This window comes from Propithecus coquereli, unplaced genomic scaffold (assembly GCF_000956105.1).
Source record: "Propithecus coquereli isolate 6110/MARCELLA unplaced genomic scaffold, Pcoq_1.0 Scaffold29, whole genome shotgun sequence".
Lineage (NCBI taxonomy): Eukaryota > Metazoa > Chordata > Mammalia > Primates > Indriidae > Propithecus > Propithecus coquereli.
Window position 1 is genome coordinate 1,218,575 of NW_012148507.1, and position 25,885 is coordinate 1,244,459.

General features: G+C 40.9%; 1 protein-coding gene across 3 annotated transcripts in view; it reads left to right on the forward strand.

Annotated features, from left to right (window-relative positions):
- Positions 1–25,885, forward strand: part of ELOVL5 (ELOVL fatty acid elongase 5) — a 79,470-nt gene that overhangs the window by 20,518 nt on the left and 33,067 nt on the right. Inside the window, exon 1 of one of the 3 annotated variants that reach the window (XM_012648597.1) lies at positions 4,181–4,203. The exons of 1 other annotated variant lie outside the window; for it this stretch is intronic. The gene's annotated coding sequence lies outside the window, so the exon portion shown is untranslated. Of the gene's footprint in view, positions 1–4,180; positions 4,204–9,254; positions 9,265–25,885 lie in introns of those variants that run through there. One more of the 3 variants, XM_012648598.1, reaches the window with a different exon arrangement.

Here is a 25,885-nt window from a genome sequence, read left to right on the forward strand (position 1 = left end):
ACTCCTGAGCTCAAGCAATCCTCCTGCCTCAGCCTCCCAGAGTGCTAGGATTATAGGTGTGAGCCACCACACCAGCAGTCCTACACTGTTAAATATAGTAGTTACTAGCTACATGCAGCTATTGAGTGCTTGAAATATAGCTAATGCAACTGAGGAACTGAACTTTTATTTCATTTTAATTCATTTAAACTGAAACATGCACATGTGGCCCACGTCTATCTTATTGAACAGCGCGATGCTAGGGGTACCTGGCAGTTTCTTTTTAGTGACTCATTCCTGTTTTGTTCCTGACCTCAGAATTCCTTGCAGAATTTGTTCCAGACCTCAGAATTCCATTCATTTTAACAAGAGTATTTTTTGTATTTTATCTGTCAGTTTTAATTAGATGTGTGGTAGCAGGTAGGTTTTTACTATCTGCAAGTCTGCCTTGTTGGAAATGGAACTAGAGGGATATGGAAGGTGAAAAAATGGAGGCTGCTGGTATTGGTTGCTTTTTGTGAGAGCTTGAGATCGTTCTAAATGAGGTTTGAGAGGAAAATAGGATTCTGGGGAGGATACTTAGTTTGGGAACTGATTTGTCAGAAAAAAAGGATTCATTCCGTGGAAGAGGAAAGTGAAGGTAAAAGAGGAAATGGGAGCCCAAAGAGGTGGGAAAAGATCCTGAGCACAAGTAGAGGGATGGAAAGACACTCTATGAATTGGTAGGGAAAAGAGTGAACTTTTAAAGTATTTGAATTTTTTTATTGAAGTGTAATCCACATAATGTAAAATTAACCATTTTAAAGTCTTCAGGCTGGGCTCAGTGGCTCATGCCTGTAACCCCAGCACTTTGGGAGGCTGAGGCAGAAGGATCCCTTGAGCCTAGGATTTGGAGGCTGCAGTGAGCTATGATTGCACCACTACATTCCAGCCTGGGTGACAGAGTGAGACCCTGTCTCTTAAAAAATAATAATAATAAAAATAAATAAAGTGTTCAATTCAGTGGCATTCGGTATATCCACAGTGTTGTGCTACAGTCACCTCTCATTCCAAAATATTTTCATCACCCCCAAAGGAAACCAGTGCCCATTAGCAGTCAGTCTCCTTTCTCCCTTCTCCTGAGCCCCTGGCAACCACTCATCTCCTTTCTGTCTCTGTGGATTTTGCTATTCCAGATATTTCATAAAAATGGAATCATATAATATGTGCTCTCTTGTATCTGGCATCTATCAGCATGTTTTTGAGGTTCATCCACCCTCTTATGTAGCATGTCAAGAACAAAGACTGAAGGAGAAGGAATTTCGAGGAACTGATAGGGACAGCCTGAATCTCAGCACAACCCTCAGTTCAGCCAATTGGATCTACCTAGGATTGAGGCACCGCAGGAGTGGGTGTGGCATCAGCCGTACTGGTGGAATGGCTGACTGGGGGGGTCCAGCCGGAGCTGGGAACCGCCCGCTGAGGAGCCGGATCTGGGAGGGTGAGGCTCAAAGATCTGCGCTGGTGATGATAATCACTGAGATCAGATTGACTGCCAGTGACGGTGTGAGGAGAGGAGGGTGGGTGGGAACTTGCGTTATGAGGGAGAGGAATGTCTTATTTCAAAAGTGGGCACATTTGGGGTCCCAAGTTAGTGCATGTGGAAAAATGAGCTCATCTTTTCTGTTTGTAGATCAGTCACCCATAGCTGTCCTCTGCAGTAAGCAGTGGACAAACCAAGTTTCTAAGGAGGCAAGCGAAGTGTAAAGCTCTGTAATCGGTAACATTGCTCGGCTGGGCAGTGCTCCTGTCGTGAGCACCTCCCACTCAGTTGGAAGCAGGGTGTTGGAAAGCAGACCTTCTTTAAAAAAAAAATTTCTCTCAGCCATGTGAGGAAATCAGCTCTTGGGTGGCTTCTTCCTCTGGTGAAGGCAGTGAAAGCTGAGTCCCCATTCTTGCTGGTGCCTAGGGCAGGGTTCTAGGGCCTAGTCTCTTTCCAGCCTCATGACCCAGCATACCCTGAAGGACTTGGATATTAACCATATGTTAAATAATTTGTATTTGAGGCATGATTAGAATGTACACAGAGGGACCTAACCTGGTCTGGGGCTCTGGGGAGGAATCAGGGAGGATTTCTCTGGAGTACACCATCTTTAAGCACAGGCTTAGAACACAGATAGGAGGGAAGTGGGGCGGGAGGGTAAGGGAGCTTTCCCTGCTATGGGATCTGCCTGAGTGGAGAACATGCTGGAGAAGGTGAGAGGAAGGTGGAAGGGTGGGGTTGGGGGCAGAAGTGGGGCTGGGAAGCAAGTGTGGACCAGGGTGTGAAGGGGTCCCTGAGGGCTTGCAGATAGTATCCAGAGGGCAAGGGGGCGGAAGGCTTCAGGCAGGAGATTGATTTTGGTGGTTTAAAAAGAACACTGGTGCAATGTGGAGATGGGTAGGAGGGGACAAGAGCAGATGCTGAAAGCCAGCTGGGAGGCCACTGGAAGAAAAAATGGGCCTTGATGTGGGACTGTGGTGCAGATGTCAAGAAGTGGGTATTTATAAGGTACCCAAGAGATAGCTCCAACAGGCTCAGAGATCTGAATTGTTCTGATACCCTGCCCTGCCCCTTCTGTTTACTGTTTCCTTTCGTGCCTGCTTATCTCTTCAGGCTGTGCCTTCAGCTTGAAATACCCAATCAACATTCTTCCATCCTGCAAAATACTCAATAACCTGGCCAATGCCGCTTGCATGAAGTCTTCTCTGATGCTCTGCTTAGAATTAATTCTTTTAACAAATATTTATGGAGCGTCCTCATGTTTTAATGTGCTTTAAGTCATCGCTGACTTGGTTTTCTGGTGCACTGGAGGGCGAACACATACATGCCAGTGACTTGCATAGCTTCTCAGTAAGTTGAGGTAGAATTTGAGCCATTTCTCAGGCCCACCCAGTGTTGCAGTTCTTCCCAGAGTATGGCAGCCCACTCCCACCTCCACTCTGTGGGTAGTAGTTCCGTCAGCTACTTACACCTACTGGTCTCTTAAGCCACAGTTGAAGCCCTGCTACTTTGGGAAAGCCTCTCCCAATGTCCTGGCCCTGAATCTCCTCCGTCACCACAGCCCCCACCCTTTTGGCCCTCTTCCTCTTTTACCGCATGCTAATGTCATATTGTTACCCTTCCATGTGGCTCCAGTTGTATTGGACAATTGTAAACTCTTTCAGGGTCACTCCATCCAGAAGAGTGCCTGTAATAGTTGACACACATAAATAGCCACAGATGGTGCATCACCTTCATAATTTCCCATAAATGATAACATAAAATATGGGTACTTTTTTAAAAATGACATTTGGACATAAGTACAATACATTTGGCTTAAGACATGGCAATGGATATCTTAGCTTGGAAGTTGTGTTTTAGATTGAAGAATAACACTCACATGATTCTCCTTTGATGTATTTATCCATAAATTGTTCTGATCTTGGATAGGACGTCTAGATGCAGGTGAATTTGGTCAGTAGTAAATCAAGTATGAAAACATATGGTATTTTGGAGAATAAGCTGTGAACTAACCTACCTGAAAACTTAGCAGTAAGTATAGGATATTCATGTTGGAGAGTAGATCTAGGGTGCAGGGCAAAGTCTGGGAAGACTAGGTGACTTTTAACACAGTGCTTTTCTATCTTGTTTCAGTTTACATGGAACAGGGTAATCAGTGCCCAAAAAAGTCCTTGGCCTCAGGTTAATCTGTACTCCCAGCCATTGAAGAGAGGTGGGGGGCTCATTTATGCAGTATCTCCTCGGGCCTTTTCTAGTGTTTACATACCTCTCTGGAAGTTCTTTCCTATGTCAAACCTCAAACTAATTCTTCTCCTTTTTGACTCGCTTTGGAGATAAAGAAATTCTGAGTGGTTTTTATCTTTTTTTTTTTTTTATAATAGCCCATTTCTCCACTTTCTGTCTCAATATGAGGCTAGGTAGTTATCCGAAACTCATTGCTATAGGCCTGTATTTTTCCCCCCTAAATCTTTTAACTCTATTTAGTTCATGTTTCTTAAATGTGTATTTTAATTACATAAACTTATAATATCCATAGATAGAGATAGATCTATAACTGATTTTCCTAGATGCTGCTTATCCGTATTTTGAAAGGAATATGGGAAAAACTCATTACTCATTTTGGCTCTAGAAACCGACCAGTGCTGAATGCAGTAGACAAATTTCTCATTCCATGTCATGTTATCCTCCAGGACACTCAAACCGTAAGTTTCCGTTTGAGCCTTTACTGAAATCGTGTTATCACTATATTTGCTTTTATGTCATTTCTCAGCAGGCCTGATACCTGAGAATTAATATGAGCTCATTTATTCTGCTCTAGGACAACAAAATCTGTCTGATGATTCATTTGAATAGGGAAGAGAACCTAAATCAAGTGTGTCATATAAGCATTATAATTAGTGTGACCATTGACTCACTGACATTCTATTTTGTACATCATTGTCTTGGTGTTAGGTTGCCTTGGGCACAAGTTGTTTTTCACATAAACTTGAAATTACTGCTTGGGCCCCAGTAGTGTGTTACAGGCGTCTGTAGGTTGCTAGTTCGGTACACTTTCATATTTTCCTAGCAGACAAAGTTAAATTTGATCTCAGCGTGAGTGGCAGTTAGCTCAGGTTGTAGAGCCAGCAGCCAGGGTTTGAATCCTATTTTTCACCAAGTACAGGCCTATGGGCCTGTACACTTCTAGTATGTGAGCCCCCATTTCCTCAGTAAAATGGGAAAAAAATAACTCTTCACGGGCATTTTCAGAAGATTAAATTAAATAGTGCATGTGAAGTGCATGGTTGCATGGTTTGGTGCTTAGTACTAATTAAGTGTTGAGTGTTAGCTGCTATTAAGATTATTATCCTTGGTGTGTTTTCTGTTTTTAAGGATGTTACAGTCCTGATGCAAGGGACTTGATAAAGGAAGAATATTACGGTTTCATAACGAAATCCTCTTAACTCATTAGTGAAGCATTACAGTCTATAATGATGCAAGCTTTGTTTGATGCTGGGACAAATTAGGCCATAGCTAATGATGTTTCATCCTATTAAAACTTGGATAGCTTATCCCAGTGCTTGCCCAACATTTTGCGGGTATAGTTTTCTTTTCAGTGTGACTTAATTCTCAGATAGTGTACCACTTGTTATCATGAGGATTTTATGACCCAGGTAGGAGTTGGTTGATTCTAAATTGAAACTGTTGTCTCCTATGCTGTTTTTTTTTTCTTCTTGGTGTGGTGATTGAGCCAAAAAGTGCAGGCAAGAAGACTCTTTGGCGTTTCTCATTTTTATGTCCTGTGACATGCATATGAAATTTCACTGTGAACAAGTCAAAATATTTTTCTAACTGCTCACTTAGTGCCTCCACAAGGGATTGGAAAAATCAAGCTGTTTTATGCTGTTTTATTGACAGTAATACTAATGATATAAACCAAATTTGGCTGACTCAGCTACTGATTAGCAAAAATGAAAAATGTTTTGTATACAGTTAAAAAACCAACTGAAAGAGTCTTCATACTTCAGGTTCTTAAATACATGAAACATTTGTTTTTTCTAAAATACAGTTTTATGAGAATTGAATTTACTGTTGTTTTAAAGGGCTCCTTTGTGGTTGGGTTTATAGATTCAATTTTTTAAAAAGCAAGAGTCCGTGTCCCTAGACAAAATAGATACTTAGCAAGTGCTTGTACTGTGCTTTTTCAAATCCATGTTTGTTCTGAAGGATCACTATTGTTTATGTGAGGCATAATGCTTCTTAGAGATTTTAAAAATTGGTAATTAGACTTAGCTCCTTAGTTTGAGGGGGAATTTTTGTGGAACGCAGACAATTCCATTTACTATATACTAATAACCTGAAAGAAAGAATAACAAATACCAGCTTATATTCACAGATTAATCCTTTAGAAAGCAAAGGATGCACAGAATTTGCTATTCATTTTTTTACGTTGCAAGTGTTAGCCAGAACATTTTGTATTAGACTAATTGAATTAGTGAGAAAAATATTTTTTTCCTTCACGGAATTGCCAGATTCTGGCCATGGTGCAGTTGTATAGGCTGTTTACATAGACCTTGCAGGTGGGAACATTAATTGGTAAAAATGTTTTGGAAAGGAATTTTGTGGTACCTGTTAAGACTCTTTGACCTAATTGGCCATATTCTTTTGCATGGTGTTGGCTGTCGGCTTGGTGTACTCTCTCTGGTTCTCTGTATGCACACAACAGAACATCTTACTGAGGAAGAATGCAGGGAGCTCTCAGCGGGGATGAGCCTATGCGAAGTTCACCAAGGAATCCAGCTGGTGGAAGAATTCAGTTGGCTATTGCCATTGTAATTGTTCTTTTCCCATTTATCTCATGCATATACACCCTCCAGGCCACCTCACGGCAAGACAGTAATTTAAGTGAATTCAAGAATCCTGTTTTTAAAATGAGTATTTTCAATCAAGTTTTTATAAACTTTGGGGTAACAAGCCAGTTTCTCAGAATTTTATTTCAGGTAATTTGAGGTAGTACTAGAATTTTTTGTTTGTTCATTTTTTAATCCTAAAAATCTTTAATCCAATATAAGTTTGGATGGGGTCTGATAGTCCATGGAAGCCTTTTCTGAAGGGTATTGTGTCGTAATGTAGTGAAAAAGGCACTACAACAAAGGTTAAGAAACATGAGTCCAATTCATCTTCATCTCTGTGTGATGTGGGCAAATCTATAAACTGCTTGGTGGATATTTCCTTATCTGTAAAGTAGGATTAATACCAGATCTCCTTTCTACAGTTGCAAGGATCAAACTAGATAATATGGGCATACTCTGAAAATATAAAGTGTTTACAAAGATTACAAAGGGCTGCGCATGATTAAAATAGAGGGAAGTGGGATTTGCATAATATATTGAAAGAGAAGTTCAAGAGAGGACTCTAGCCCTGAACTAATCTCATTATACTGAACGACAGTACAGTGAACAAAATGAGAGCTCTAGCTGTACCAAATGAACAGGCATGTCTTGGAAAGAAAGGGAAGTTGGATAGAAGAAAGGAATTTGGAACTAATCAAGAAGGAAATCGGGAATATTAATTATATCCTAAACAAGAAATGAGGCCAAAATCCATGCACATTATTAAAAACTGAAGATCCAAAGTAACCCTAGGGAAGAGAGCATTTTAGAGCTGCACTCTCCAGTGTGGTAGCCACTAGCCACATGTTGCTACTGAGCATTTGAAATGTGACTAGAGTGACTGAGATAGTACATTTTTACATTTTCATTTTAATGAAAAACTGATACTCAGTTATTAGAAAACTTAAATGTGTTTAGAACAACTTGGGTATATGAATCTATTTTTTCAACTGCAAATTTTATGATATCTAAATAAAAATCAAGTATTTCCAAGGGAAATTTAGTGCTCAAATGTGTGGACTATAAGTAAAAAAAATACCTACTAGATTTTAAAGACATAGTACAAAAAAATATATTTTTATATTGGTTACATGTTGAAATGGTAATATTTTAGGTACATTGGGTTAAGTAAAATATACTATTGGAATGGAAAAAAATGATTGCTATGGCATTGAAATTTACGATAACAAGTATGTGTTTTTGGGGTTTTTTTGTTTGTTTTTTTAGAGATGTGGTCTCACTCTTGCTCAGGCTGGTCTCGAACTCTAGAGCTCAAGTAATCCTCCCCACCTCAAGCCTCCCAAAGTGCTAGGATTACAGGCATGAGCCACCACGCCTGGCCGCAAGTATGTGGTATTTTAAAGCATAGAAAAAGTAGAAGAAATAAAATTATTTATATTTTATTTATATATTTATTATAGAATAGTAGCGTTGCTCCATGATACTATTGTATGCTTTGCATGAACCATCTCATCTGATTAGGTATTCTTGTTATTCTCATTTGAAGGGAATATTCCTGGTGGGAAAACTGAGGTTTTCAGAGGTTTACTTGCCCAAGATCACTCCATTTGTGAATGGTAGAAGGGGTAACATGGATTCTGCTACACTCTTGGTTGTTTCTTGTTTTTACTTCAAAATAAAACAAATATTTTTTTCTCTACTTTCCAAATTTTCTACAAGGAACATTGATTGTAGAAAGCATTTAATTTTTATTGTAACATTGGGAGACAGTAGATTGTAGTGGTTGAAAGAGTAGGTTCTGGAGTCAGTCTGCCTGCCCTTAGTGTGACCTTGGATAAGTGACTTAATTGCTGTCTGCCTCAGTATACTCATCTGTGAAAAGGGCATATGTGAGAGGTCTTGTATGAGATTTAAGTGAGATTATCCTCATAAATTTATAACTGAAAGACTGGCACATAGTAAGGATGGAGTAAGCATTAGTTGTTATAGTCATTATGATCTGTGAAGAAAAGGACTTGAAAATAAGAAAAAAAACCTCATCATTTGAAATGGTGAGCTAGATTAGGTGCTAAATGGGTATCAGAGTCTCCTGGAGAGATGTTAATATGATAGGAGAAAGTACTTCGAAAAGCTTCCTTGTAAGCATTCAGTCGTTAGCAGATCATTTAGTGAAGGAAATCGCAATTTGCTAAATCATTCAACCTCCTAAAGTGCGTAACTCCTGTTAGAGCATAGCTGGCTTAATGTTTTCTTAGGACAACAAGATCACATAAGTCCCTAAACAAATGTGTGGCTTAGTTCCTAGTTAAAGCTTGACTTTCTCACACTTCACGTTATGTGCTTAATGTACAGTTCATCTTTCATATTTTTTTCCCTGTAAGAACATCAGTACAGTGAGTTTTCACTAATTTGCACTCCACTAATCCAAAATATATGGCATGCCTCCTAATTCAGTGTTTCAAGCCAGGAAACGTAGATATGAAACTGTGTAATGATTTATGATGAATAAAATTAATAGCAAAGTAGTAAAGTTCTAGGTGGGCAGAACTTTCCATATTGCCTTCCTCCAGCCTGCCTGCCTGCCCCTGTGCTTCCTGACTCATCGAATGGCACTCCCACCCAGTTTAAAATCATACACCGGAGCTCTTTTCCAACATTGTTTTTCACTTTTCTCTTACCTCCTCTCCCTGTCTGATCCCCACTGGCAAGCCTTAGCTATTACTCTTTTTGTGAAGCCTCACCTGACCTACTGATCCCCATGTAGAATTGACTGCTCTCTCCTTATCCCCCTGGTTCCTCCTCTACACCCTTATCACTTTATTATAGTTGTTAACCATTTCTCCCTCTCTTGCTAGACCCTGACCTCTCTGACGGCGTGTTTATGGTCTTATGGATATCTGTGTCTCCAATGCCTGCAACAGTACGTTACATGTATGTCTGATGAATGTTTACTGATGATATTAAAAAATAGGTGCCATAAATTAAGGTGCTTGTGCATTGTGCCAATTGCTTCGTGTAATCTCATTCAGTCCCCACAGCAACCCCAGATGAGGTATAAGCGTTACTATTCCCGTATTTATAGATCAGGAAATTAAGGTCTGTATGGGTTTAGCAGCTTACGCAAGGTAGTATTACAGTATATACTATTACAGTATGGTGTCAGAGCCCAGAGGACCATAATTCAAATATTACAGATTACATTTTCTCACAGAAATAGTGAGAAGCTGTAGTCCTGCTGGTGCTACTTCATTATGAGTTAAGTAGTTTAGGGCTGGTCTGGAGATCTATCAACCACTGATGGCCAGGGTTTTTAGCTTGGAGACTGGGGACTACTAGGATTTTGGGGACTCTATAAATGTCAGTTTTATCCAGACTTCTTGTCATTTGGGAATAGGGAGAAAGTCCTTTGCTTTAATCAGATTTTCACAATCGCTGTAGGATTCCTAAAAGTTAAAGACTAATATAACATTATTTCTATAGAAAATTATTTTCCAAAGGCCAGATGACTGATTTACAAATGAACATCTGGAACATACCCTTTCATAAAGTGGAGATTATGTGTTTTGATAAGTTGACGAAATGAATGAAAATGATTCACCTTAGCAACTAGGTTTTTTAAAAGTGGTAATTTTCTTTAGACTCTATAAACAGTCATTCCCTTTACCTCTTACATGAAAAACTGCTTCTGTTTTGGACTGAATGTTTGTTCCCCCAAAGTTCATATGTTGCAACGTTAACCCCCAAATTGATGATATTAAGAGGGTGTGTAGCCTTTGGGAGGTGATTAGTTTACATGAGATCATGAGTGGAGCCCCCATGATGGAATTAGTATGTTTATAAGGAGGGGAAGAGAGACCAGTGCTTCCCACCCCAAGAGAGGATAGGTACAGCCATCTGTGAGCCAGGAAAAGAGCCTTCACCACCCTTACCGGGAACCAAATTTGCTGGCACTGTGATTGTGGACTTCCCAGCCTCAAGAACTGTGAGAAATAAATGTCTTGTGTTGGCCTGTAATCCTAGCACTCTGGAAGGCCGAGACGGGAGGATCGTTTGAGGTCGAGAGTTCAAGACCAGCTTGACTCTACTAAAAACAGAAAAATTAGTCAGGCGTGGTGGCGTGTGCCTATAGTCCCAGCTACTTGAGGGGGCTGAGGCAGGAAAATGGCTTGAGCCTAGGAGTTTGAGGTTGCTGTGAGCTAGGCTGACACCACAGACAGCACTCTAGCCTGGGCAACAGAGTGAGACTCTTGTCTCAAAAAAAAAAAAAAAATTACGTCTTTTGTTTAACCTACCCTGTCTGTGGTATTTTGTTACAGCAGCCCAAGCTGGCTAAGATACTCCACTCCTTTCCCTACTTGAACCTCATGGCATATATTAAATTTTTTTGTGTTATAATTCATTTTAAACATGTCACTACTTCCATAGTCACATTATTTTTCTTTTCTTTTCTTTTTTCTTTTCTTTTCTTTTCTTCCTTCCTTCCTTCCTTCCTTCCTTCTTTCCTTCCTTCCTTCCTTCCTTCTTTCCTTCCTTCCTTCCTTCCTTCTTTCCTTCCTTCCTTCCTTCCTTCCTTCCCTTTCTTTCTTTCTTTCTTTCTTTCTTTCTTTCTTTTTCTTTCTTTCTTTTCTTTCTTTCTTTCTTTCTTTTATAAGCTCTCTCTCTGTTGCCCATGCTAGAGTGCAGTGGCATCATCATAGATCACTGCAACCTCAAACTCCTGGGCTCAAGGGATCCTCCTACCTCAGTTTCTGGAGTAGCTGGGATTCCAGGTGTGTACCAACACACCCGGCTAACTTTTTTTTTCCCCCCCTGTAGAAATAAGATCTCTCTGTGTTGCCTAGGGTGGTCTCGAACTCCTGGGCTCACATGATCATCCCACCTTGGCCTCTCAAAGTGCTAGGATTACAGGTGTGAGCCACCACACCTGGCCTGATTTTCTTCAAATAATTATATTTGTTGGATTCTGCATAGGAAAATATACGGTAGCCTTTCCAAATCAAAGTAGGATATTTTGTACCATATTATAGCTACCCCTTGTTCTCCTACCAGTTAAGTGTTCCTGCCTTTCAGGGCTCTGTGTGTGTTGAACTGTTGTTAATTTGTGTTGAATTTCTGCATTTTGAAATGAGCTGAAAACATGAGTCCCAGCTGGATGACAGCTATGTTTCTGAGCTTAGGGGGAAAAGGACCATGTTTTCTATCTCTACCACTTGCCATAGTGCCTTGAACACATCTGGTGCTCAGTAAAAGCATCTTGTTAAATGATGCTATGTACTGTTTTACAGTCTAAATTTTTTTCCTAAAATTTTCACTTGATTGACTTCCCTAGGAAAGAATTTTTATATGTTTTATACACTAATAGGTATTCTTTTTCCTCCTTCACTGTGTCCGTAATTTTCATTGGGGACCTGTTGGTGTTTCTCCCTTAATGATCTGGCTTTAGGTGGGCACCTGATTGACTTCATGTTAATTTGATCATTGGTTTTCCTTTCTTCATTTTGTTACAGCTAAGTGGCTTCTGTGACAGCTCAGAGTTGAATATTAGTACTTAGGAAGAATTGAAATGAAGGAAAAATCTTATTAGAATATTCCATTATTAATACTTTAATGTGACTTGCTAAAATCCTGCAGTTCCACTAAAGTGTAATCACCTTAGGGCCTTAATTCTCAGTATTTCACTTTTAATGGTTGTCAAGGGAATTTTAAACACAGTGACACATTTGTTGAAAGTAGCACTTGGTGAAAAGAAGAGAAGCATTGCCAAGACAAGATGTAATCTTGCTGGAGAATTTCCAGGGAGGGTTACAGAAGTCATCTCAGCCTTTTCTGGAAAATGTCCACTGTGCTCTGAAGAGCTATGGGGGTTGAACGGCACCTTCCTGTTGACAGGCAGCAAAAAGCCCAGAGCAGAGCACAAGCGTGCTGTTCCTCACCCTACTAAATTGTACAAATCACATGGTGGTTCCACATTGTAAAAAGTGCATCTTAACCCCTTTATTCCCCAGTGGATTGACAAGATGATGATCCAAAAGATGGAAGAAAGCACAGTATTTGTTTTTCATAATATGATAAGCTGTTGTTACTGTTTTTTCATTATCAAAAACATCTGGAATCTGACAGTCTTAAAACTTAAGTTTTCTCCATTCCATTTATGAGAAAGGAAAGTGGTAAGGAAACAGATTACAGAAACTTATTATATAAAGCCATAGAGTCATAATAGATTTATAGATTTATCCCAATTATCTGTGCCTACTCATCTATAATACTGTAAAATGAGATTTGGCATTTATAATTCTGACTCAGAAATACTTCAGGATCACAAAATGGTTCTCAATCATCAAAGATTATGTTTTATTCAGGAAGGTTATATTTGGTATATTGCATGATTTTCTTACTCTTTGAAAACTGGTCTCTATGTGAGATGTGTGATCCCTTGAAGTGAATCAGAACATTAGACTGATCAAAACAGTATCCCCATCACCTCAGTAGTCTGGGTAAGTAAATGTTTACTGGGAAGCTGAATCAGACTGCTGTGAAAATGAAGAGTCGTTAAAACACTGACATATAGGTAAAGTCTTAAGCTTTTGTGAATGGAGTCATAGTTCAGACTAATCCTTTGCTACACAAACCATCCTTAACAGTTACAGATGCCCCAAAAGTCACCACCATATGTGATTGGGTTGAGGATATTGGTTATATTTTTAAAAAATCAAATGCTTGGTCTTGTTGGTTTGTTTTTCTCACTGTTGTGGATTTTGAAAAAATTTAACTTTTTAAGAGAATTGTAGATTCATATGCAGTTGTAAGAAATAATAGAGATCCCAAGTCCCCTTTACCCAGTTTCCGCCAGTGGTAACATCATGCAGAACTGTGGCACAATATCACAACCAGGATGTTGACATTAATACAGTCCAGATACAAAGCAATCTTAGCACATTACCCTTGCATAACCACAGCCTCTTCCTTCCTCCTCCACACCATCTCTAAACCCAGGCAACTGCTGATCTCTTCTCCATCTCTATAATTTTGTCATATCAAAAAAGTTTTATAAATGGATTGGCTTTTTTCACTCAGCTTAATTCTCTGGGGAGTCATCCAAGTTGTTGCATGTATCAACAGTTTGTCCTTCTTTATTGCTGAGTAATGCTCCATGGTATGGATGTACCACAGTTTAATAGTTCACCCACTGAAGAACATCTTGATTGTGTCCAGCTTTGGGCTGTTATGAATAAAGCTGCTGTGAACATCGTATACAGATTTTTGTATGAACATAAGTTTTCATTTTTCTGAAATAAATGCCCAAAAACTTCATTTTAATGATGGAATAATATTTAATTGTATGCCTGTACCATAATTTCTGTAGCTTGTTACTTCTAGATGGATATTTAAAGGTTATGCCCCTGGTCCCCAGTTTTTCTGCTGTTACAAATATCACTGATGACAATCTTATATTAATAGATCAACCTAATGCAGACCTGCTTTGTTTCCTTAGTACAGATTTCTGGAAGTGGATGTGAATATACAGAATTTTAAAGCTTTTTATAAGTAACTTTTTTTTTTAAGTTTATTTTACATTTTTTAAGTGTGTTTAATTCTAGAGCCTTTTCATTACTTCAGAAAGAAACTTCATAAACAGTATCAGTCACTTCCCATTTCTCCCTTTCCTCAGCCCCTAGCAACCACTAATCTACTTTTTGTCTTTATGGATTTGCCTATTCTGGACATATCTTATAAATGAAACCATACAATATGTGGCCATTTGTGTCTGGCATCTTTCATGTAAAAATGTTTTCGAGGATCTCTATGTATGTGGTTGCAAGTATCAGTAATTCATTCCTTTTAAGGGCCAGTACCAGTCCATTGTGTGGATGTACCACATTTTATTTATTCATTCATCACCTGTTGAACATTTGGGTTGTTTCTACTTTTTAATTTATTTATTTTTTTGGGGGGGACAGAGTCTCACTCTGTTGCCCAGGCTAGAGTGCTGTGACGTCAGCCTAGCTCACAGCAACCTCAAACTCCTGGGCTCAAGCGCTTCTCCTGCCTCAGCCTTCCGAGTAGCTGGGACTACAGGCATGTGCCACTATGCCCGGCTAATTTTTCTATATTTTTAGTTGTCCAGCCAATTTCTTTCTATTTTTTAGTAGAGATGGGGTCTCGCTTTTGCTCAGGCTGGTCTCGAACTCCTGAGCTCAAACGATCCTCCCGCCTCGGCCTCCCAGAGTGCTAGGATTACAGGCGTGAGCCACCACGCCCGGCCTTGTTTCTACTTTTTGACTGATGTAAATAATATTGCTATAAAATTTGTGTACAGGTTTGGGGTGGACATATGTTTTCATTTCTCTTGGTTACATACCTAGGAGTGGAATTGCTGGGTCATACAGTAGCTCTGTGTTCCACTTTTCAAGGACTTGCCAAATTATTTTCCACAGCAGATGTACCATTTGACAGTGAATATATGAATATTTTAATTTCTCCATATCTTTGCCAACATTTGTTATTGTCTGTCTTTATGATTATAGCCATCTCAGTGGGTGTTTTTAAAAAAGAAAAGATTAGAGCTGTTGTAGCAACACTGCCTCACTGACCTACCAGGTGTGACAACCACAGGAGCACCACTTAATGTTGAGGTTCCCAGTGGTGTCAGTTGGCTGTTTCTGAGCTTTCGTAGAAGAGAACTGCCTGTCCCTCCTGCTGGAACACTGGACTTGGTGCGGAGCCCACCCAGTCATCTGTCAGCACTGGAGGGTCTGTTGAGGCCCCGAGTGAAAGTTAAGTGGTGTCCTTTGTGGACTCAATTGCTATTCTGAAGCAAAAATTTGTAGAATCTCTTAAACTGAAAGTTTCCATGCTGGTGTGTATCATAAGAACAGCAATTGTTTTACTCTTTCATAGAAAAAACCCCAACTGTCTTTCTTGGGTGTACTGTGTGATAAAGACTGGAGAGGTTTGTGGTTTTCATTTTAGTAGATGACAAAATTCGTTGCACATCATAACCTGCCAAATGACAGCTTTAAGATGTACTTTAAAAACCAACCGTGTGGTGATTTGCACAGAGCACAAGTTTTGGACCAACTCCAAAGTTAAGTAACTTAACTTTGTGAGTTACTTAACAGTAAGTAATGTGGCCAACTCTTCCTGGAGTGCCTGGAAATGTTCTGATTTTAGCACTGAAAGTCTTATATCCCAGGAAACTGAAAAAAACCAGGACAATTGTCCACCCCAAGTCATATAAACCTAAAGGGCTCTATTTCTTTGTTGTTTGACCAAGTTGCTTAAAATCTCTGAAGTTTCATCATCTAGAAAATGATCCTTATTGAGTCTTTGAAAAGACTCTGGGTACACAGTAGATACTCAATAAATGTTAAATCCCTTGTCTCAGGCCAGTAATAAAAATCTGTTGTTTTCATAACCAAATTTTATACTTTAGAAAGAAGCCTTTTCATTTCTCTTCATTGTTCCAGTTAAATCAAAGGGGGACTTGTCTGTTTTATTAGGCCATGCTTTATAAAATTAGGTGCCTTGATTTATGTGTAGTAACCAAAAGGAAGGCTAGCAAGGGGAAAGAGGGTTGACTTTTAAGACCCTCTTCTTCCTTTAATAACCCCACTGACTTCATTAGTTTCTAAGCCGTTTAGCTATTACTGAGTAACAAAGTACCCCTGTCCCCCAAATTAGTTGCTTGAAATGCAAAAACACATATTATCTCACAGTTTCTGAGAGGCAGGAATCTCAGAGAGGGTAGGCGGGTGGTTCTGGCACAGGGTCTTTCCTGAGGTTGCAGTGGTGGCTGCTGTCACCTGAAGTTGACTGGGCCAGCAGATGGGTGTCTGAGCTCATTCAGGTGGCCCTTGGCAGAAGGCCTGTTTCTCGCCACGTTGGCCTCTCCTAGGACCGCTCACAACCCAGCAGCTGGCTTCCTTCAGAGCTAGTGATCCAAGAAACAGACAGAACCAGGCCGACTGACCAAGATGGAAGCCACCATCCCTTCTGTCACCCACCCCAGAAGTAGCATACCATCCCTTTTGTTACATTCTGTTGGTCACACACACAACCCTGGTTCAACATGGGAGGGCACTACGTGGAGGTATGAGTATCAGCAGGAGGGGGCTGTTGGGGACCTTCTCAGAGGCTGCCTCCCTTAGATACCAAATTCACTTGAAGAAAGCTTGAGACCATTTAGTCCAGGCAGCAAAACTAACACAATAGGAAATGGCTCAGCTTGGGGCTGCTGATAATGGAGCCAGAGCCCACATCTCTTAGCCAGCATCCAGGTTCTTCCCATTGCCCACCTTGCCTCCTTCCAAGTTGTATACAGAATTGCCTGTGGCCAAGTGTGTGCCACGATTTGGCAGCAGCAGCCACTCAGCAGCATCCCCAGTTCGGTTTGATGTGATTAAACAAGTAGTTAATAAATTCCTTCTATGTACTAAGCACAGCTGCTGGGGATTATAAGGAGCATGATAGATATGTTCCCTGTCCTTGCTGAGCTTTACCAACTTGGCTTTCATTGACTCCTGGCTTAAGAGGTGAGGACAGGTGTTAGAGTCTCCCCTGCTGATGGTGGTATTTTTACAGCATTTCAGAGTGGGTAAGGAAAGAGCTTACTCTACTTAATGCATGCTGGTTATATGTGATGTGTGTTTGAAAAATACCAGAACGGATCTCTGCCTTGATGGGATTTGTTTTGTTTTTTTGTTTTTTTTTGAGACAGAGTCTCGCTCTGTTGCCCGGGCTAGAGTGCTGTGGCATCAGCCTAGCTCACAACAACCTCAAACTCCTGGAATCAAGCAATCCTTCTGCCTCAGCCTCTCGAGTAGCTGGGACTATAGGCATGCGCCACCATGCCTGGCTAATTTTTTCTATATGTTTTCCATTGTCCAGCTAATTTTTAATAGAGACAGGGTCTCACTTTCACTTAGGCTGGTCTTGAACTCCTGACCTTGAGCGATCCTCCCGACTAGGCCTCCCAGAGTGCTAGGATTACAGGTGTGAGCCACCATGCCCAGTCCCTTGATGGGGTTTTATTTCAGCTTGAGAGGTAACGGTTTGAAAGGCAATTTCCTCACGCCTCCTCCCCCCCCCTGGTGGAGTTAGAGCAGACAAGGAATTAGAACAGAATTTGTTGGGGGGAGAGGAGGAAGCTTGCCCTTGAGACCACTGTCCTAGTCTAGGCTCTGTCAGTGTAATATAGTTTTATGGATACTGTCTGGGTGACAAAACTTAAAGGCTGCAGGGGATTTTGTTGTTAAAATCCCAGTTTATAAATATAGCAGTGGTTCCTAAAGCAGGTTGCTCCTCAGAATTACCTAGGGAACTTTCAAAGAGACAGATGTATCAGAATTTCTAGGAGTGGGCCCCAGAATCTGTTTTTTAAAGCTCTTAGGTGAATCTCGGATGTGGATACATTAGAGAACCCATTGATATGAAACTCTGGAAAGGCACGAAGGCGTTCTGTCACTCACTCTTTCATTCATGTTTCAGCTAGCAGCCAACAGTCTAATCAGGCGCAGATCCAGGCTCTCTGGAGATACCAATGGGAACATCAGAGGTTCTGCCCTTGAAGAGTTTAGAGCCTAATGAGGATGTGGACAAATGAACAGATAATTGCAGTGTAGCTGATAATCACAACACTTAAAAAATAAGCTTGTAATGTTATCATTGATTGAGATACAGTGGAAGTGATGAAAGTATGAAAATGAGGTTAAGGAGAATTGCTACCCTTTTACTTCTCATCTAGGTCTTAATAACAGAGATTGCTAAGGACTCTAGTACCAAGCATCTTAGGTGAACACAACTGGTGTTTTTTTTTTCCTTGATAATGTTATTTAAGATCACATTAATTCTGTATCTTACTCTCATAGATAAAGCTATATGAATTCAAACAATACTAATTCACATTGACATTTTCATTGTCTTAACAATAAATACATGAAGATGCTCCCTTGAAAGGCCTCATTGGGTATTTTAAGAGTGGTTGAGGAGGAGGCCTGGATTCAAGTTCTGGCTTTACCCAGGCTCTATGAACTTTGGCAACTCAGCCCCGTCTTCAGTTATAGTAAATGAATAAATTTATTGGCCATCTACCGTATGCTAGTTGCTAGGAGTACAAAAAAGACATGTGAGATACAGATGTACTTATGTTCTGTATGGGGCAGACACTAATCTGATCTGCTCTTTGACTTACAGAGAAGTCAGTGACATGCCAGAGGAATTCATCCAGTGTCTCTTACACGTCCCCAGATTCACAAGTATCATTGTGGCGTGTAGCGAATTACATGCAAATAGAGAGTAACAGAGCTGTGAGGTAGGGATGTGGGCAAGTTTTACTTCCCATGAACCTTGCAGGGAAGTCTGTGGTATAGCAAAACTCTTTAATAAACATCAAACGCAGAATCAGTCAATGCCAAAGGCCTTTGTAATTATTAATATAATAACAAGATAAGCATTTTTGTAGCACTTACTGTGTGCTATACACTATTCTAAGCATTTTACATGTGTTGATTCGTTTAATCACATGAGGAAGAGTACTGTAATTACCCTCATTTTACAGTCTAGGAAACTAAGGCACAAGAAGCTTAAGTAACTTGCACACGGTTACACAGCTAGGAAGTGGTGGAGCACGCTGTCTGGCTCCAGGGTGTGTGCGCCTAACTGCTGCTACCCAAAAGTGATTGACCCACAGGTGTCTTTGCACACTGCTTACTACTTTAATTTTTAATGGGGCAGAGGTCATGTCTGTCTCAGTTACTGTCCTTTTCCTAACAAATGGCATACTGCTTGGTGCATAGTAGATACTCATTAAATATTTGTTGACTCAGTGAGTCACCTACCTTTCAAATGGTAACGTGAAGAGTAGTCATTGTGAGAATCACTGGGTTCACAGAAATGAAACCAGTCACAGGGATGACCCAGTCTCCGCACTTGATGGATCTTTACCTTGCTTTACTGCAGCCTTGTGGGCATTAATTAGTTACTGTCAGCGAAGTTCTTTGTGAGAGTGGAGTTCTAAGTCTATCTGCGGCAATCTGGCCTTTACCCACCAGCAAGGAACATTCTGTGTGTGAATTATTCTTGCCTTTTTCCAAATGACAGAGTGTGCTTCACCCAAGTAAAAATTATCACCACTTCTTCTTCTGGTTTCAAATGAAAAGTAAGTTGGCACCTTTCAGATAATAAAACTGTACAAGAGTAATTTTCTACAGTAGGGGGCCCTTCTCCGAATGCTTGTTTGTTAGGTGGATTGGTGTGTGGGGTTCTCGTCCTAAAAGGCTAAACTCTGCTGAGAACTTAAGGAAAGAAGAACTTTGAACTTGATGGTCTATTCTGCCTCTTTGCATAAGAATTTCCCTAAAATAAAATTTTAAAATTGTATTACTCTCCCCTTGCACCTGCTGAAAAATTTTCTACATTTGAGTTGTCTTACATCAAGCATATTTATGTAATTGCCCTCCAAGACTAGAAAAATACAACTGTCTCTGAGTGGGAAGTTCCCTTGAATGTTTAAGGTGTGGGTGTTTGTGTGTGGGGGGGAGGTTAATGATTTCACACCTTACAAAATCCGTTTACTGATTTTATGGCAGATGAGAGTTCCAGGTCACTAGCATGGAGGAAATTTTCTGTGAGGAAATGCCTTCTATAACTAGGATTTAGTCCATGTTTTAAGAAGCTGCCATTGTGGGCTCATGTGTGCCATTTTCTCTCCTTTTTATTTTGGAATAGCAGGTATATCTCCTTACTTATAGTATCACCAGTAGATCATTATTGTACTCATAGAACAGATTGGAGTACTTACCCTTGAAGAGTTTGGGCTCTAACTACGGAGGTGCAGAATATGTTCTCATAATGCCTGAGCCCAGAAGTATCTAAATCATATAAAAGTTGAAGTTACTGTATGTAAAACGAGTTGTCTAGACAGCAGAGCTACAAGAGGTGGGGTGGGAGGAGGAAGGGGCAGGCTTTGTAACCCCCAGTCTGGGCCGTGGAGAAAGGGTTGGAAATGAATACATGGGAGAGCAGAGAGAAAGGACCACAGATGATTTAAGAACAAAGTTGCTGAGTGACTCTCCATTGCTTTAGAAGAATGCCCTTTACCAGCAATGGTTAAAATAATGTTCTTTAATTAACTGGTGGCAGCAAAGAGGTGTAAGAGACTTCTCTTTTGACCATGTAATCTTATTTTTGTGCAAGGGAATACTGATTGTTGCAACATTTTAAATTTCCCTCCCAGATTATCCCTTATGCTTGAATGTGAGGTTGTTTGGCTTTCAACCATGGAGCTAACCTATGGCAGTGCTTTTGTAGATAGAACGTCAGTGCCCTCCTTGGTTTTGCAGTTACTCATTTAATAACCCCAAATAGGGCTGTGTTCTTTTTCTCCAAGTATGATGTATGGTAGGAAAAAATGACTTTATTAGAGTATTAACAAGCATTTGTTACACCCTTAGAATAGACGTTCAAAAGTACAGGAATTCTATAGGGAAAAAAGAGAGCAAGTACAAATCCATAGCTTGTTAGGATGACAGTACACAGATGTACCACTGTTGCTGTGGTAGATATTTTTCTCTAGCCAAGATTTAATACAGAGTTATTTATTTAAATGCCAACATTTTAGAGGGATTTTGCTGTCAAGTTGCTTTCATATCTAAAAGCTTGTTAGTACTTGGATGTTCTTTCCCTTATGGTCTTTATGGCATCGTTTTGTATTTTAACATTCCTGAGCAGGGTGTGGTTATTTTTCTCCTTTCCTTTGGGAGCTGATTTTCCCAACCTAGAAAACCCTTTTTAAATTCAAGAATCAGTGTTGTGACTACCAAATTAAAGCGCCATTTAGTTTTTTGTTATTTTGTGTAATTGGCAGCCAGCTTCAAGAGTGTTCCCATGCCTGCTTAACACAAGTTCACTGCTAAAAGGGATGGATGGGTATGAGAGAAGAGGTTAAATATGCAGAGAAATCTCAGCCTGACTCCTTGCAGCGCGTAGGGTTGTAGACTCAGTTTATAGACTCAGTTCATTTTTAGGTGAACTCTGACAATTCAAAAAATAAAAATAAAACGGGATATGATGAGGAAGTTATACTAGACAGTAGTTAGTTAAACTTCTGCGTTAAACACATTTTTAAACCAACAGGAATGTGACTTCACTGATTTCACAGGAAGGGGAGCTTTCCAAGCAAGCTGACTGCTCCCTGCTAGCTAACATTACCTTAGAAGCCAGAAACACCAAGACTTGATCCTAAAGATCTTCACTGCTTTAGAGTCAGTGAACAGCCTGATTGCGGGTTTAGGAAATAAACTTTGTTTACTATAATTCATATATCAACTCCTTACTATAATATGTAATTTTAAAAATCTCGATAACCTTTAAAACAGACTTAAGATCCCAGCACTTTTCAAAATGGCCAAGAGATGACTGGCGTTTGCACTCTCGCTAAGACAGTACTTCATCTTGAGGACTGTGACTGGTTTCCTGTCATCATACCCAGCAGTGGAGCTGCTCTCATTCCTTTGCCGCCACCCCCACCTGGTTCCCTGTTGTCCTTAGGAGCCCAGCGGAGAGGAGGAGGGGGACTGATTTGCTGTAAAGCTTATTGTAGTGTCTTTTTTCAAACATGCTTCCAGCAACTCCGTTTGATATTAGTTCATAGCACTGATGTTTATTTAACCTCCCACACATGATTCACCTGGGCATATACTGTTCCTGGAGGGAATTAATGGGTAAAGAGTAGGCACAGATTTTCCACCTGAGCAGGGCTCTCTTTGGGGCTTTGATTTTTGCTCTTTGTTGTGTTCGTGCCAGTATTACCAGGTTTCTGTATTTCATACTGTGGTTGTTCCGATCTTTCTCTTGAATTCAGGCTTAAGGATCCTAAAATCCTAAAACACGTAGTGCGTGTGGCAGGAACTAGCCTCGGGACACAGAACTAATCCATGGTGGTAGGGGTGATTCAGATGAAGGTGTGCTGAACTCTCATACCTGCCTGTGCCTTCGGCTGTCCTTATAAATAGAGGGTAGTTAATAAAGACTGAACAGCCCCAGTCAGTTTTTTCATAGTGAGATACTTAAATTGAGATATAATTATAATATAGTTGCATGGCTGCCAAAAGCATTCCAGAATTTTATAGTGGGAAGTGGCTTTCAACTAAGAGTGTCTTTTGGAAAATGTATATTAAAAAGGAATTCTTTAAAATCGATTCTAATACCTGCCCTTATTCCGTTTTTCCTGTTGTCATCATCTGCGTGTGGCTCTTGAACTAGTGAATAGCCTTGAGATACTGTTGTCATTGTTCAGTGGGTCCTATTACTACTCCCTGTCGTGACCTATGACTTTGGGAAGCCCCCTAGGTCAGAGACTCCTAGTTAAAGAGTATGGGATGCTTTGGCTTGGTGTCAGTGTGGTCTGGTTTCTGGGAGGTGCTGACCACCCCAGCCACATCCTCTTTCCTGTCTGTGTGTGGGGAACCAGCCAGATCAAAGAATGGCTTATTCTTTCCCTGCACGTAGGACCAGAGATCCTCTCCACTGGGCTGGTCCTTGCTAGTACAATTGTGCAGAGCAGCTGTGTTCCCACTTGGCCCAGCTCGCCCAAGCTGCCTATAGGATGATTCAGGTTATTGAGAATGATGTCACTGCCCCACGCAGCTTGGAAGATGGAGACTGCAGCAGTCAGGCCAGCTGCAGACCTGGCAGTGTGCTTGGGCATCTTGTGCAAAGTGGGTCATGCCGTTCCCATAATTCCAGATCACTAGGCAAAGTGTCAAGAGTTTCACACAGCCCCGTGCCCTCCTGTTCCTTTAGAAAAGTACAAAAGCATACAGCTCGGCCCACAGACCTCTCAGCAAGTGTCCAATTTACTCAGCAGGGCAGGCCGGCCCAGCCCGGCAATGAAGAATTCATTTGCCGATACCTTTGTACTGTTCATGTGGCACAGCAGATGAGGCCCAGCAAGGGAGATGAGAATGAAAAGGGCAGGGCGCTGGCAGGCGGGCTGTAGCCAGGAGGGTGAGGGGACGGTGGCAGTATGAGCAGTTGAGAATTGGCACCCTCTTCTGTCCCCTGCCTGTTGGCCATGTGCTGTCTGTAAGATGCACTGTGCGATTGACCTCTGTCCACTGCCAAGCAAGGGCTGGGCACTGAGCAGGAAGTGGAGGACAGAAGGCCTCCCACAGTGCTGCCCACTCCGGTCCTGGCCTCGGGTCCTTGAGCATGCCAAGCCCTCCCTGGCTTTAGGGCCATTGCACTTGCCTGTCCCTCTAAGTGGACCGCTCTTTCCCTTGATGGACGTGTGGCTTGCGTTCGCCATTCAGGCCCCTACCTGTTGCCACCTTCTCAGGCAGCCTTCTCTAGCTATGTTTTCTAAGACAAATCCCCACTCCATGACTCCACCCCCTTTCCTCTGCTTTACTTTTTCTTGCTAACAGTCATCTTTTGTATCATATATGTGTGCATTTCTGTCTGTAATTAATACGTGCTTATGGTCTTTCTCACTGTCCTGGAATCCCAGGGCCTTGGGGCCTCAGTGCCTGGCACATAGCAGGCACTCAGTAAGCGTGTGGTGTGAATGAAAAAGTGAGTGCATGGTATCAAGGGACACTAGATATGTGGCTGGCTAGACAGAAACATCACATTGTGTTGAGTAAATGATGAAAGGAAACCTTTGGTGAAGATGTCTCTTGGTAACCTGTGTAAAAACGAACAACCTTGTCTTAGAAGATAATAGTACATGTCCGGTTGTGGGTGTGGTAGGGGAGAATTCAGGGAAAATATTTAACATGTCAGAGTCCAGCCCAGAATCAGGCCTGGGATTCATGGATCAGGCCTCTCCTGATTAGGGGCATGTGCTCCAGGGGCCACCTTTACCCACCCTTTCTCCCTTCTCACCCATAGACATTTCAGGAACAACAGGAGCTCTTTGAAAAATTGTCGTTGTTACTTTCCACATATCTGTTCTTTTAGAGAATGTTCTGCTAGCTGTTTCAATGTGTTCAGTTTGATTGTGAAAAGTTCTGTAAACCTAAGAGAAGAATTCTTAAGCTGAGAAGAAATACAGTCTAAGAACAGATACAACATTTTTGACAAACATCATCTCTTATGGGTGCTTTCATAGATAAGACATTTCGTTTTATAAAGGCAAGAAAGTGCTCCTGTGCTTGCCAGCTACCGCTGGGCCTCTGTTTGAGATGGGTTTAGATTCAGATTGTTCGGGACAGATGGCTTGTAACAGGATTCTTCAGTATCTCCAAATACTGAATTCCACAGTCCCTTTTGGTAGCCTGCTGCTGGTTTAGTACTCTTGGACTGAAAGTTTGCCTTATGTTTCATCAAGCTGCTTTTCTGTTGCCATGATGGTAGCCTAGAATCTCAAACTGGACTATGTCCTAGGCTGTTGTCCTTGTAGTAGTAGGTCATTGAGAACAATTCCTGGGCTGCCTCATTTTTTTTCCAGGTCCGCTAATGTTTTCCCTCCCCACCCTCACCCCACCTCTCTGTATTCTGTCATTTTTAAGCATTTCTTCACTCTTGTTTCCAGCTTGATCACAGCCCTCTGAAAGACCTCTTAGTTAAAAAGTAGAATAATTGATTCTATTGTTTTTGTTAGGTATTTTCCTGATGTTAGATCCCAGAATACCACAATTTGAATTTTATTTTTGTAGCCTAATATTAAACATATATATGCAGCTTGTATTACTGTGTGTGATTCTAACATCTTCTCATTTGCAAACTGGATTTCGTTTTTGGTCTATTGGATCTGGTTTCTTTTCCCCGTTACAAATGTCTTGTTTCTTCTGGGTCAGCAGGTCACTGCTGTGTATTTATCCCTATTCAGCAGTCCTTCGTAGTAGTGCTTGATATGTGTGTATTTAGTTAGTACATTCCTTTTAGTCTTGTCTTTCATGTTAGGTAATGTCTCCGACAAGTTCTCCTGAGCTATTATCAGCTCCCACCTACCTTCTGTTGCTGTCCCCCTATGGCATGTAATAGGATTTAGGAGTGGAACTAGGTTGTCGCAATGACGGGGGACTCACTGGTAGCATTTAGTTAATGATCCCAGTGCACAGAATAACAATTGTTTCCACTCGGAATGCCAGCAGTGCTCCTGTGGAAAACCTGGGACAGCCATGGGTGGTTGACGGTATTCCTTTTCATGGAGTTGATCCTGGGGCAGACATATAGTAGGAAACATTTATTGAGGGCTTACTACATGCCAGGCACTGCTCTAAGGGGCACATGTATATTAAATAATTTGCTGTTCTTAAAGATAGAGGCAGTTATTCAGTCTAATAGTCATGGCCTTTATGGCCTTGTTCCTCCTTATTTCCTCTTGATTGGCTGTTTGGGATGCAGCCAGTGGGGCGCAGGAGACACTGTGTCCTCCATATACATGGCCCACCATTCATTACAGATGAAATTAAGTTGTGTAGGGTGATATTAGATTTCACAAAAACATGATGGTTGTTTTCCAAAACTTGGATTCCCTAGATGATTTTCAATAGCTGTTGAAAAAACGAGCAAATTATTTTTTTAACTGTAGAATTTACAATGCCCTTTA